We start from the raw sequence: 14,806 nt of genomic DNA on the forward strand, positions 1-14,806 counted from the left end.
AATTATCAGCACCATTATTAATAATGAACGCTGTGAGCAAAGGCGGCTGAATCAAGTTTTTGGAGTAAACAGACTTCTCAAAGATTTCTTATTACAGAGAACCTGTTTCTCTTGGCATGAAAAGTTGTTTTGCTGTGAACAGTACACATTTTCACAGTGATTCTCTTTCAGCGATACCCTACACTGAATTAGCCAATTGTTCCAAAAGAAAATTCTTAAACCAAAGAATCCTTTCTCTAGGATCACTAAGTTTTCAAAAGAAATAATACTTTTTATTTTTTTTTTTTTTAAGCAAACCATCACCCTCACAATAATTACGCGTCTACAGGAAACGCCTAAAGAAACAAGTAAAAAATGCGCCGAAGTTTCTTCGGAGCAATCGAGTTTTCTGTACACGTATAATGCTGTATGAAACTCTCAGCCACGGCCCATGAAACTCTCAGCCGCGGCCCATGAAACTTCCAGCCATGGCCTGGTGGTGGCATGTGTTGTTGGCAGCTATAGCGGTGCCAGACGCACGATCATGGCTAACTTTAACCTCAAATAAAATAAAAAGAACTACTGAGGCTAGAGGGCTGCAGTTCGGTATGTTTGATGATTGGAGGGTGGATGATCAGCATACCAATTTGCTGCCCTCTTGCCTCAGTAGTTTTTTAGATCTGAGGGCGGACAGAAAAGGTGGGGACGGACAGACAAACAGCCATCTGAATAGTTTTCTTTTACAGAAAACTAAAAATGTAGAAAGCAAAAATAATATGAAAGGAGTCTGACCCTAAGAGTAGCTAAACCCGCACGGTGAATAAAATGCTGTATTCTAAGCCACAAAAGAACTTACTTCAGGCCACCAATTGCACCAGTAGCATAAAGCCGCCAGTGGCCGGCTTGTCAACACGAAAGCCCTATTGTTAAGACTAGATGCCATTTTATTTCCAGGATTTTGGTTTAAATCGATTGTGTTTTTAGCAAAACTCACCCTAGAGAAGTGCACGTATTGTTAAGACTAGATTTAGTATATTGTATATCATCCGTTGCTACAAATCTTTGATAAGACACAGATCGAATTTCGAGTGCACTTTTTTTTTTCTTTTTTGGTAGAGTTTTTTGCTGATACCCTCGACCAATTCTGTTCAGGCAGAACGAGGAAACTCCGAAGCAAAATTTCTAAAAAGATTGAAATATCTGGAAAAGAGGCGGGAAATATTTCACCGTGCTGACCAAAACAAGTGCCTAATAACCTCAATCTGTATGCAGCATCACGCGTTTAGCTTGCTTGATGAAAAAATAGAGCCTAGCATCTAACTGAGAGAGAGAGAGAGAGAGAGAGAGAGAGAGAGAGAGAGAGAGAGGTCGATGAACTTATAGAATCATTGCAGGCTAAGAATACCAAGGACGCATGAAGAGCAAAAGAATGGAGCAGACCCGTACGCTATTTTTCCAACCTCACAAGACCTTTGCCCATTCATTCATCATTGCTGTACAGCATAAGGATATGAAACGTAAAGATGTCATACAGTTTGGTAACGTTCCTGCCAGCAAATGTAATTGTCGGAGCTCAACTGTATTCAATGTGAGACTCTTGCTTCGTCGATTTTAACCTTCAAGCGAGCGCGTGTGAACAAATATAATAACGCGAATTGAAAGACCACTGTGAGATGGCAGAAGGAGCTCTTCCTTTTATGTGAATTATCGGTTAGTGAATAACTACTATGATATTCATGGATGCCCGGACGGGAGAGGGGGAGAGAGAGAGAGAGAGAACGACAGAGAGAGAATGTGGAGAGGAAGCATTTTCCATAGCAGTTCACAAGGTCGAGTATAACTGCAAATCAAGAGGAAAAGAAGTAAAGTGATGGGAGAATAAAAAAGATAACCTTTTCAAATCTACTCTTATTCGCGTACTTATTTCTTCGGTACGTTAAAGAGCACACAGGGTCTGCTATCTGGACGTTTTAGGCACACGTAACTCAAAATCCCTTTACAGCCGTTTGTACCATGAAAACCCCAACAGTTTTCATGGTCAAAATCTGGCTGGTCAAAATCGGGAGGTTTCATGCAGACTATAACGTCTTCCATTGACAGAATGGAAGACGCTATATTATAGTGTGCATGAAACCTCTCGATTTTGACCAGCTAGAAATTTGAAAACTGCTTAGTGATAAACCTTAATGAATGACAAGAGTCTTGTAACATTCAAGATCGGCACTTCAGTGGATATCTGGGACACGAACCATCTACAAATGCATTCAGCAATAAATGGGCTTTGTCATAAACCATACACTGGACACTAGATACTGGATGTAATTTACAATACATAGACACAAAAATTTATTTTTTTTAGTACATTTTACTGTCATAAAATGTACTAAACAAATTACTGTTTAGAACGAGACAAGAAAGAGTTAAGAAATCTTTTAGGATACTGAAAGAGTTAAGAGTCTTAAGATATTATACAGATCTCAAGGTACAAACCCAGGTGTTACTCGTTTGCGAGGATGAGTGCAAATCTCCAAATTCTGCGACCGCTGTGCGGTGCACTTACTAGTAGGTCTCTTTATAAACTTTACATAGACCCGCGTTCGAGTCTCCGGCTGGCCAGTGAAGAATTAGAGGAATTTAATTCTGGTGATAGAAATTCATTTCTCGGTATAATGTGGTTCGAATTCCATAGTAAGCTGTAGGTCCCGATGCTATGTAACCAATTGGTTCTTAGCCACGTGAAATCGTCTAATCCTTCGGGCCAGCCCTAGGAGAGCTGTTAATCAGCTCAGTGGTCTGGTTAAACTAAGGTATACTTATAAACTTTATAGAGATTCATGAGCCTTCCTTCAACCTTTTTCGAGTAACTGCGTCAAAAAGGTAACGATTTTCTAATGAAATGTAATCACTGTGTGTAGCGTTTGTGAGGCTTCACAAACTCTTTCCTTCTAGTCTAGGCCTATATGTTCCCCCTCCAGGGAGGGTTTTACGAAAACAGCATCTATTCAACCAAAATCTTGGAAATAAAATGATGTCTCAGAACATATATTGAGAGTATTTTTTTCAATTTGATCAATTTTATCATCTTTATGTGAAAGGAATGCATTGTACAGCTTCCAACTACAATGGTTCATGTGTGTACATGTATACTAAATTTTATAACTCGCAAGTGAGTAAAAATAAACAAGTTTCTTCGGGGCAATCGAGTTTTCTGTGTAGCGTATATTGCTGTAAGAAACTCCCAGCCACGGCCCATGAAATTCTCAGTCGCAACCCATGAAACTTTCAGCCCCGGACCGGTGGTGGCCTGTGTCGTTAGCACCTGTAGCGTTACCAGACGCACTTTCATGGCTAACTTTCACCTTAAATAAAATAGAAACTACTGAGGCTAGAGGGCTGCAATTTGGTATGTTTAATGATTGGAGGGTGGATGATCTATAATCCAATTTGCAGCCCTCTAGCCTCAGTAGTTTTTAAGATCTGAAGGCGGACAGAAAAAGTGCGGACGGACAGACAAATAGCCATCTCAATAGTTATCTTTTACAGAAAACTAAAAATCGTTAGACTAATTTCCATTGTCTCCAAATCATCACACGATTACCAAGAGAGTATAGGCTATAAATGTTACCAGGACAATGTGAGAGTTTTCAAACCGTTGAAATTAATATAATCCAATATTCAATAAAGATATAATATAAAAATTAAATATTTAAAACCTAAATCATTAGGCTGCACAAAGTGTGAGGCCGCCAAATTTTAGTCAGTAAAGAAGATTTAGATTTCCTTTAAATTTACGGGCAGACTTATCCTTGGCTGTCCTGTAAGCCGGGATTTCTGAGAATGGAATTTTAGATTGTAAAAATGGTGTGAAAGTCTCAAGTCTTGACGCAGCTTATGTCTTAACCTGTTTTAGTCCATCATATGAGCCCGTGCTATTTGCATCTCCTATGGTCTAGTGCTCTAGTCTCATGAGCAAGAGCCCATGTTGACATAAAGGCAGCTTAAACAATAAATAACTTTGTTGAATATCTCTTCACACACACACACACACACACACACACACACACTTTCATGTATTATATTATATATGTGTGTGTGTGTGTGTGTATGTATGTATATATCTACATATATATATATATATATATATATATATATATATATATATATATATATATATATATATAGATATATATATATATATATATATATATATATATATGTAATCATGATATTGCCTTGTAAAATGTATATCTTTCTGGTTATCATGTGTTCTGTGTAATGATGATAGTTGTTGAAATATTGTATATAGTGTAATGTCAAATCTCAAAAGAGTTAGTGATTTAGATAACTTAACAATGTGGTTTAGAATTAATAATACATTTTAATAATAAAGTAGTATGTGATTACACATTTTGTCTCCCAGCACCATGTCTTCTGCACTCATGGTTTCATATGACGTGTTTTGATTCAGTTGTCATCACGAAAAATAACGCTTTGACAAGCGAGAGAATAGTACTCGAGTCATGTAAGATTTTGTCTCATGCAAGAAAAAGACTAATGATTTCGCAGTGTTTCATGTACTGCTCTGAAAACCAACCTTGGTTGCAGTCTGTTTTGATCATGTTAGGATTTCGTTAGGGGCTTCATCCCGTGCGATTTTCTGCTCGAGTCATGCATTTTTGAGAGTAAATGCACACATCTCGATTAATTATGTCATGTTTTGTAAGACTGCACTGCTCTGATCATGTATTGTTCTAATGCGTTAGTTTTGCCCCCAAAACGTTTTGCTTAAGAAGTGACGTCATCTGATTGTTTCATTTCTAAATGGAATCCAAAAGTTTGCTCATTATGATTTCAGAGACCATTTGTGTGGTTTTCTCTTCTCTCTCTCTCTCTCTCTCTCTCTCTCTCTTCAAAAGAAAGAAGTTGTTAACATGAAATATTCATGTGGTCATTGATATTAAACTTAGTTTTTGAGATTTGAATGTAGGAAAAGTGTGTAACGATACCTATCAGAAGTGTGCTTTGTGAATCTCAAGCAGCTGCATTTCGAGTAGATTTTGTGAAAGTTTTCACAAGCTTGTGTAAGGTGAATTTAGTTTTACTTATAATTACCATGGTATAATAAGGTGTGTTAAGAAATTTTTGCTGAAATTATTGTTGGTAAATCTATTGTGTATTTTTGTGTGTTCTTGTGTTTGCAATCTCTTAATTTTTCACGTTTTATATATTGGTGATTTAACATTTATTTACTTAGCATTTTAAATATTTCTAGATAATGTAACATTGCATACTTAATTCGATTTTCATTTACTAAGATCTTTTTTTCAAATCTTGAGTAATTCTTAATAGTTTGAATTTTGCTTCATTAATTTAATTTCTTGATAAATTAAAGTTTTTGTGATTTAGTTTTGTTTAATAATTTAACTCAAGTATTAATTAAATTTTGTGTTGTTTGCAAGTAATAGTAAATTTTTTCAGATTGTGAATTCTAATTATAAATTTTGAATGTAAAAATAAATTTTTTATTTAAAATGTTTAAAAACAGCGTTTCACTTATTGACCACCAGTGAATAGGATTAATTGTGTGCATAAGGCAATGTGATAAACATGTTTTGTTCCTTTAGTTTTGCTAAAGTGAATTACGACCAGGGAAACAGTTTAAAGTTGTTTGATGGAGTGATACCCTTTTGCTCTAGTATATATTTTTTTTAATTGTTGATACCTCGCACTTGTTTTGATAAACTTAGTTTTTCACGTGATTAATAAGCTTTTTAAGGGATCGCTGTTACCTCAGAGATTAGTCGTGTAATTTTTATTGTTGCGAGAGTTCAGGCATCTGCTGAAGTGAGGTAAATTTTTGAATTCTGTGATTAGTTGTGTAATACCAGGTACTTGGAACACATCGTGACTACATATATATATACATGCGTGGGAGTGTGTGCGTGTGCATTTGTGTGTGCTTGAAATCACCAGAAGACGTGATGTATATATGCAGATGTCCTGCAGGGGGAAATGAAACAGGGTATGAATCCTGACCGGTTTCGTAGTTAGTTTTCATACAAGTGCCTTCTGAAAGAATTCTCACAAACTAAAGACGAAACCAGTTAGATTTATAACCCTTTTCACTATTTCATTTCCGTGGTAAATCGGGAGTTGAAGATGTGAAGCTTTAGTAAATGTAAATGGAACCTCACACCCTTATTTATCGTCTGTGGGGTTTCCATTGGTCAAGACAAATGGCTGTCTCCTACCCTTCCTAACTCACATTTGGTCATCTAAGAGGGATTTTGGTTGCCAATTGTCTAGATTTTTTACTTCTACCGCATTTGTCAGTGTTGTCATAAGGTCCTATTGGCCAGACCTCCCTGCCTATGGTTTCCCTCCAATCTGTAAACTAATTTCAAGTTTCTTATCAGATTGGTCTACCTTTGTTGTCATTGGCAGTGCTATATTTGCCCCATACCCAGCCTCTGGTGGTTTACCTCTGGAGCTACTCTCTATTCTGTGGCATTTTATTCATTTCATTAATAACCCGTAGAAGTTTTCTCTTGTCGTCAGTATTCGTATGAAGATGATTTTTACTCTTCACAAATATCGTGTTTCCATCTCATCTCTCAGGTGATGTGTTTAATTGTATGTGATGCTTAACTACTAACACTGATAGTATTTCCAAATGCGACAGAAAGTCTTGGCTTATTTCAGTACTTCCAAGGCTAATTTTTCCTTATCTCTTCGTCTCCTTTTGCCTTCACAATGATGGCTGAAAGTTTGGAAAGAGAACCTGTTAATCTGCCACCATTTTGGGCTCATATATGAATAGAATACGGAAAACTCTTGCAAAGATCATATGGGACTAACAGAATCTGCTTCTGAAAAGATTACTGGACTTTGTAAAAGGTAATATTCTCACATCTGGATAGGATTCTGAATCATTTTTGTAAAGGATAATATTCTCACATCTGGGTAGGATTCTGAATAATTTTTGTAAAGGATAATATTCTCACATCTGTGTAGGATTTTGAATCATTTTTTAAAGGATAATATTCTCACATCAGGGTAGGACTCTGAATCATAGTTGTAAAGGCAAATATTCTCACATCTGAGTAGGATTCTGAATGATTTTTGTAAAGGATAATATTCTCACATCTGGGTAGGATTCTGAATCATTTTTGTAAAGGATATTATTCTCACATCTGTGTAGGATTCTGACACACTATTCTCCATGATAGAATACAAGGAAAGAACTCATATCTAATTAGAATAATTCACTCTAACGTAGCTGTAAGGACTTCTCTGCTTGTGATTCTCGAGAATCACTGCTTGCATTCCTCCTCTACTCACTGATCCTCGTTACAAGCATCATCTTCACAATACTCAGGTACTACTTGTAGGTCACAGATTCAAGGGTCAACCAGTCTGATCAACCTTTGAAGCTGTTCATCAGCTGAGAGTGGCAGATACTTTGTGGAAGTCACAGACCCAAGTGTCAACCAGTTTGCTCAATCTTCAGTGTTATTCATCTGCTGAAAGTGGAATTCTCTACTTTCTTTAGTGTTTCTAAAATCATTTACTGTGCTTCTTATCACAAAGTAGCAATGCTGTTGGTACTAGAAGGACGAAGTCTATTAATACACTTTTTTAGTTGGACTGAAGTTGTTTTGGTCAGTCTTAGTATACTACCAGCATCATAAGCAAAGGTCAGCAACTTATCGCATACATGTCACAAACAGGTTCAAAACAAGTCAACGACTGCGAATGGAGAACGAACCTCTGGCAAATGCTGGGTAACTGTGTGAAGCATTGGTTAGAACTACAAATAAGTCGTTAACTTGTATTCAACCTGTTCATGAAGTGTGGGTGATTAGTTGCCGACGTGTGTTTATGGCATGTTTTACTGCAGTGTGGACCCATCCTTATCTATCTCGGTCTTCATATGAACAGAACAAATCAACAAACCAACAACAACAGCAGCAATAAAACAATAACAACAAATTTTTCGTCAACCTTCAGGTTCGTCCACACTGCAGTAAAACACGTCTTAAATGTAAGTCCGCAACTTATCGCATACATATCCTAAACAGGTTGAAAACAAGTCAACGACTGCAAGTGGAGAACAAAGCTTCGGTAAATGCTAGATAATCGTGGGAAGCACTGGTTAGAACTACCAGCAAGTCGTCAACTTGTATCCAACCGGTTTGTGATGTGTGAGTAATAAGTTGCCAACGTGTGCACCTTAAATAGAGCAAAGCCCATATAGCAATGTTTTGTAACTCATTTAAAACATAAGTTAAATTTATCAAAAAGTCGGTGACTTGTATTCAATTTGTTTATGATTTGTACTGTAAGTCGTCGACTTGTATTCAACATGTTTGTGATGTGTTTGCAATAAGTGGCCGACATATGTTCATGACAAGTTTTACTGCAGCGTGGGCGTACTCTTACCTGTCTCGGTCTTTGTATGAACAACCATCAAGCCCAACTGCTGCTAATAACAACAATAATCGCTCACCCCATTTGTAGACGCAACAGGGACGGCTTCTCCTGCAGGCTTCAGCAGGATATCTTCAGCCCCTTCGGTAGTTTCCATATTGACGTTATTGTCCTTAGCATGCATCTTGTCATTGGGCGCGGGACGCTTATCTATCAGGCTAAATAACAAGGCCACGAAGTTATCCTAGAAAATATGATCTTGATTTCCAGTAACGTAAGTTTTTGTCATTATCACGCTTTTTGTAGCTTGCTGTTCAAAGTTGCGGGCAAGTATTGAATGTTATTGTAGAAATTATATGATTTTCATTTTATCTTGTTTTTCAGTTTGCTTTCTTAAATCAGAATTAAATTACGTAACGTTTTGTTTATATCTCGCATTTCCAGCGGCACTACTGAAATAAAGGACACAGTCAGTACAATGATAATATTCACACAAATTGAAAATATGACCGATGATCATCGAAACTACATTAAAAAGTATTCGTTTGTCAGTGAATATCGGAAATATAAGTAATATCAAAAGAACTAATCCTCACCACGTCAGAGTGCAATATAAAACTGTGAACATTGCATAAGCACGATCTCAGAACAAGGTGCTTGCATGAAATTTGTGTCAACAGTCAAGTTGACAAAACATCATAACATTCGGCTGAACGTGAACATGTTTTAATACCCTGTGATTTCTTTCACAATTCGAGGTCAGCTTAAAAGTACATTTATCGTTTATTTTTTTCTCAGCAATTCCACGTTTCACACAAATACTGGGGATGCGAGGCACTTATGTGTACAATGACCTGAATCTCTCTCTCTCTCTCTCTCTCTCTCTCTCTCTCTCTCTCTCTCTCTCTCTCTCTCTCTCTCTCTCTCTCTCTCTCTCTGCACAATAATGTAAACGGAACAGAAAAAGGTGTAAAATGCAATCTCGTTCTTAACAAAAGACTTAATTTTAAGAGCTCCAGAAGAAAATCTAGTTTACAGAGAAGCACAAAAAAAAAAAAAAAAAATTCTACACGTAAATAAACAACTTTTCGTAAGCGCGTAAATCTGACTGTGAGTCACACAACTAAAAATATCTTTCCCAACAAGTGGAGCCAAGGAATGCTTTCGGAGGTGAGAGAGAGAGAGCAGGATTCTACATAAGGGACCTGGCACATCCTCAGTGGGAAGAAGGAAATAAGGAAGGAAGCTACTAAACAAGGGCAGGAAGAGGTATGAGGGTAGGGTAAAGAGGCAGCTGGAAAAAATCAGTGTTGGGGAAGGTTTTTAGGGGAGACAAAAGAAACGTTTGTTATTGGATATTTCAAAGACTCAGTGGTGGCTGTTGCATTCCGTAAGCAACAGCTGTTTGGACAGATGTTGTGATTCAGAGATTCTCTCTCTCTCTCTCTCTCTCTCTCTCTCTCTCTCTCTCTCTCTCTCTCTATCATCATGTGATTCGCAGACTGCCGGAAGCCTAAAACGTCATGTTAAAGAATGTCCTCCAAGCTTACATGCGGTGAATACGTATAATCTCCCTTCTCTCTCAGATCGTGTGTCATTCAAAGGGACATGCATTAAATGCATACTAATGTAAGAGACTCTCTCTCTCTCTCTCTCTGGCGTTTATTCACTCGTATGAATGGCAGGCATCTGAGTCTACATACAGTTAAGTTTAGTGTAATCTAAAATGACCTTTAAATGGACAATTCCTAGAGTTACAATACTGCATTTCTTAGTATCTTTCTTCTTTCTGTTTATGTGCACGCGTCTATCGATCTAAATGCATCTAATTACTTACTTAAGTAAGATCCCTTTGCATATACATATGTTTTATGTAATATTAATTACTGGTAATGATTACATACCGCGTACACGCATAGCCTACAGTATTTTACACGTCATTCATTTGGTTTTCTACCTATGACAGGTTTAAAATCAAATAAATAAGATTCCTTAATATTTAGTTCCAGACAGGTCGAAATTTCACTATTGTTAGTTACACGCAATATCTTGTAATTCTCTCTCTCTCTCTCTCTCTCTCTCTCTCTCTCTCTCTCTCTCTCTCTCTCTCTCTCTCTCTCTCTCTAGACATACATTCATTCTCCTTAAATATTTTCAGTTTCTCGTAAACTAGTCTGACACAAATTTCAGGATTGTTCGTTACACTCAATATCTTATAATTCTCTCTCTGTCTCTCTCACTCTCTCTAGACATACAATAATTCTCCTTAAATATTTTCAGTTTCTCGTTAACTAGTCTGACACAAAGAAAACAAAACACCACTGACAATAGTTATACTGAATCTTCTCTCTCTCTCTCTCTCTCTCTCTCTCTCTCTCTCTCTCTCTCTCTCTCTCTCTCTCTCTCTCTCTCCTCAGTGGTTGTTCTAAAAATAAATTCAGAGCACATTTCTTCAAGTAACATTCCTCATTTACCTTGAATTTGCACTGGGTGGGTCTAGTCGCGGACTCCTAGCAACAGCTGATGACCTCAGTCTCCCCTAACCTTTCCTAACCCCCTCCCCCCATACACACTGGAGGTTGACTCGGGGAAAATTTCAGTCGGGGATGGTGAGTTGTGTGCATATCATTCGGTAAATAAATTGAAGAAAAGAACAATAAGAATTTGACTGTTTTCCAGTTTATATGTTTCAAATAGTATGAGAGTGAATGTGTGCCTATGTATAAAAAAAAAACTGGCATTCTCTATGGTGAAATTCTTCGTGTAAAAAGAGCCTCCATATTTAAAAATAACTTTTAAAATGCCGTTTAGATTACACAAACAGGTAATTTATGCAACGCTTTAACAAAGTAGAATTGCCGAGCGTGTAGCAACGAAAGATCACACAATTGAATAAAAATCCTTCACATTTTGATAATCCCTAGATGACCTTAAGAATAAGAGATTTTCACTCTGCTTCTTTCGTTCATCTCCCCAGTCGTGCCTAATTCACCTTCACCCGAGAAATGTCCAATTCTCTTGACAAGGAGTCGGGTCTCACTCACACCAGTGACTCGGATACGTTCTCTTTTAAAACACGATCGAGAGTTCCAAAAGTGCTTCTGTAAAGAGCGAGGCTTTTAACAATGCAATTGATATCTTCGAGAGCATACTAGCTTTAGCTTGTCGATCGCTACACCACACTTTTCATAGCAATGCCGTGACATGTTCACTGAACGAAGCCATGGATGAGCCTTTTAAAACTCTGGTTCACCACAAAAACACATCAGACACGACCATATGGCAACAGAAAATAACAAAGCAAAGCTTGTCGTGTATAAAAACTAGGCTGGCGCAAAGATGTCTTTGTTTAAGACAGACGAAGACAACGCTGACATAGCCTACACAGCAAATGCTTAACGTCAGGAGACACCCCACAACACACTGACGGCCTTTCGGTGAGTTCGCTGCGCCGCGACTCTCTCAAAGCCAAGGCTGTGAGTTTCTCAGTTGTACAGCTGAGGAACGCGCTCCACTGAGTGAAGCCCGGATGTGTCCTCCCGATAACATAGTTTTCCACTGGTTTTCGTTTCTTCTCTGTTTTAATACGAATTAGTTCGCTGTTAGTCCATCCATTACATTTTGTTTGAGACTCACTATAGAATCCAGCGTTAACAACTGGTTTATATATACACAAAGGAAGATGATTTCAACATGAGAAACAATAAAAGTTAAGACCATGCCGATATGCGTATAACATCGGCAAGTCTCAGAAAAAAATATAATATTCGTTTGTCAAAGCGAAGTCGAATGTAACAGAGTGGATTATTAGGAAAACGGAAAATACTGTTTGGAAACTTTATCCACGAGATGTACCAGACAGCGCCGAATGCAGTGAAATGGGAAATTGTATGGAGCCGCTCCTACAATGAAAGCGAAATTACCAGGAATTGAAGGCAGAGTTACGGAGAAATGGCGCTGTGTAACAATGAAATATTTTCCATCATATCACGTAAGGGTGTATGTTGATGAAAAATAAAGCTTCTGCAAAAACACATTTATCGAGATAGGCAAGCAGTTTTTTATATAAATTATATTTTTGGCTGGTAATCCAGTCAATATATCCAGTAACAGAAAAAACACAGAACCTCTTGAACCTCCACCATCGCCTCCATTCACAATAGTTCAAAGAACGACAGAACTCCATAAAACTACACGTCTGTACTTCAGACGACCGGAGAACGGAGTGAGGAACTACCGCTGTGACGTCAGCATCCTTCATCCTCCCCCCACCCCCGCCGTCCGACCAACGGAGTTGAACGGACGCCCATACCCGGCTCAGTAATGTCTTCTTCTCTGGCGATCTGGCAGCTTTTCTCAATCTTTTTGTGGTTGATTCTTGAATTTATGATTAAAGTCTGCGACGTTGAGGTCTTGCTGAATGCTTGAAGTGACTGGACGAGGGCTTCTTTCACGCCTACACTTACGCTAGCTCGTACAAAGTGAATATGGGAAGTAGATGATTGATGAATCTTCTGTAGTAGACCTACTGTATCCACTACAGGATGAGTCAGCTCAGGAAGAAGTACTCATCCAGAGACAGACGTTATTGCTTTTGTTTAGGGAACGATTGACATTTCCATATTTCATAATCGCTTGCTAGAGTGAGTCTTTAGCTTCATAGAAATCATGACAAAATCTTGCAGCATTTTGAAGCTAAGGGTCATATATATATATATATATATATATATATATATATATATATATATATATATATATATATATATATATAGATTAGCAAGAATTCGCTAGCAAATTGCCTCCCCCCCCCCTCCTTTGTTGTGGTTGGTTGTTGTTGTGTTTCATTTACTGCCAGCCGGCCGATCGATAGACCATCTGTCTATCGACTTAAAAACAGGGGTTTAAAAGATTAAAGGCGCTCCCATTTTTGATAAAGATCTTTCCTTCGAGGCAAAAGTAATCTGGCTTGGGCGTTTCTCCTACAGGCCAAAACCTCCCCTGCGGGCAGCAGGTGCAATGAGTCAAAGCATCTGTGTTGGGCGCACCCCCCCTGCCCCAAAGGAGGGGATAAAAGGCAAAAAGCCCACGAGGTCCCAGGCACACGCGGGCTGGAAGATATGGAGTGAACTTGTGAAGACGTCCTCAACACCTGGCCCCATCGATGCCCTTGCATCCTAACCACGTGGCCCTTTCCAAAGTATACTTCTCCTCGTGCCCCTCGACCGTATTCCTCGAGCCCACACGCCATTGCTTGGAGTTTCGAGGAGTCCCCATCGCCTTGCCGCTTTACGGAAGCCCTTGCATCTCACCACGTGGAAGATCTCGTCCTCGGAAATCGCAAGTCATCCACGGACCGCCTTCTACACGCCCTCGGAAAATCTGCTAAGGTAAAGTGCCCTGGAAGAGCCCCATTTCAGTCACGCTTTTGTCTCGTAATATTTTCTTAAAGAGAAAGCCAGAAATCTCCCTTGTCTAATGTCCGTGCGCCTCTTGCATCGGCAGTATTAATTCTTTATTACTCCTTTGGCACCCTCAGTGCAGCTTCGAATTCATTATTCTTTTGTCTATTTTCATTACTGGCGTATAATGTGCATATCTCTCATTTCAGAGGGATCCTATCGTGGAAGCTTCTCGACTGTGGCTGGGATTCCCCAGTTTCATTCAATCTACTTGAGTTCCTCTTTCCCGTACTAATGTCATTTATGTAAATACACTACTTTAAATGTGCCCACGTGTTTTACGTAATATTTCCCTCAGTAACCAGAGCCCTATGCTCATATGAAATTCTCCTTTGTTTTCCTCTTTTTTTTACGTTTTCCCGTACCCACGAAGTCAGAATCACAAGGCAAAATCACCTTAAATTGTTGCTACCTGTCTCACAGAGCATATTTCAAACTAAAACCACGGAAAAACGTAAAAATATATATATATATATATATATATATATATATATATATATATATATATATATATATATATATATATACCTGTTTTCAGAAAGTCCCTATGGGATGGGAATGCATGTCGTACATCATGCACCAGTGATGTTGAAATGCTGCGGCATTTTAATGAAAAGAGATGCTGATATTTATAACCAGGATCTCATAGTAAACCGTTCTCTTCTCCGAGAGAGGTTTGCACCAGAGGTTGTGCAGGAGTGGATGGAATAGTTAAGAGCAAGTGACGAGACATGCTGTTAATAAGTTTTTCATATTCAGTTGTGATATCACCCACGTCCAAAGGTTAGAAGATGATTTAGGCCAATACTGAGGCCCAAGTTTCCTTCGATATCAACCAGTTTTCTGAAAGTGAGGATTAATGAATATGTGTGTTTGTACACTTGCGCTCAAGGCATGAGGAAGAAATCTACTGAAAGCAAGGTTTGTGTAACGTTCAA

The 14,806-nt window shown here is 38.4% G+C and overlaps 1 long non-coding RNA gene across 1 annotated transcript; it reads left to right on the plus strand.

Moving 5' to 3' along the window:
* Positions 1-13,435: 13,435 nt before the first annotated feature.
* Positions 13,436-14,136, plus strand: LOC136855245 (uncharacterized). Its single transcript, XR_010857964.1, has 2 exons — positions 13,436-13,796; positions 14,018-14,136. It is a non-coding gene; the product is annotated as an uncharacterized lncRNA (long non-coding RNA).
* Positions 14,137-14,806: the final 670 nt, after the last annotated feature.

Source organism: Macrobrachium rosenbergii, chromosome 31, assembly GCF_040412425.1.
Source record: "Macrobrachium rosenbergii isolate ZJJX-2024 chromosome 31, ASM4041242v1, whole genome shotgun sequence".
In the NCBI taxonomy this organism is placed as follows: domain Eukaryota; kingdom Metazoa; phylum Arthropoda; class Malacostraca; order Decapoda; family Palaemonidae; genus Macrobrachium; species Macrobrachium rosenbergii.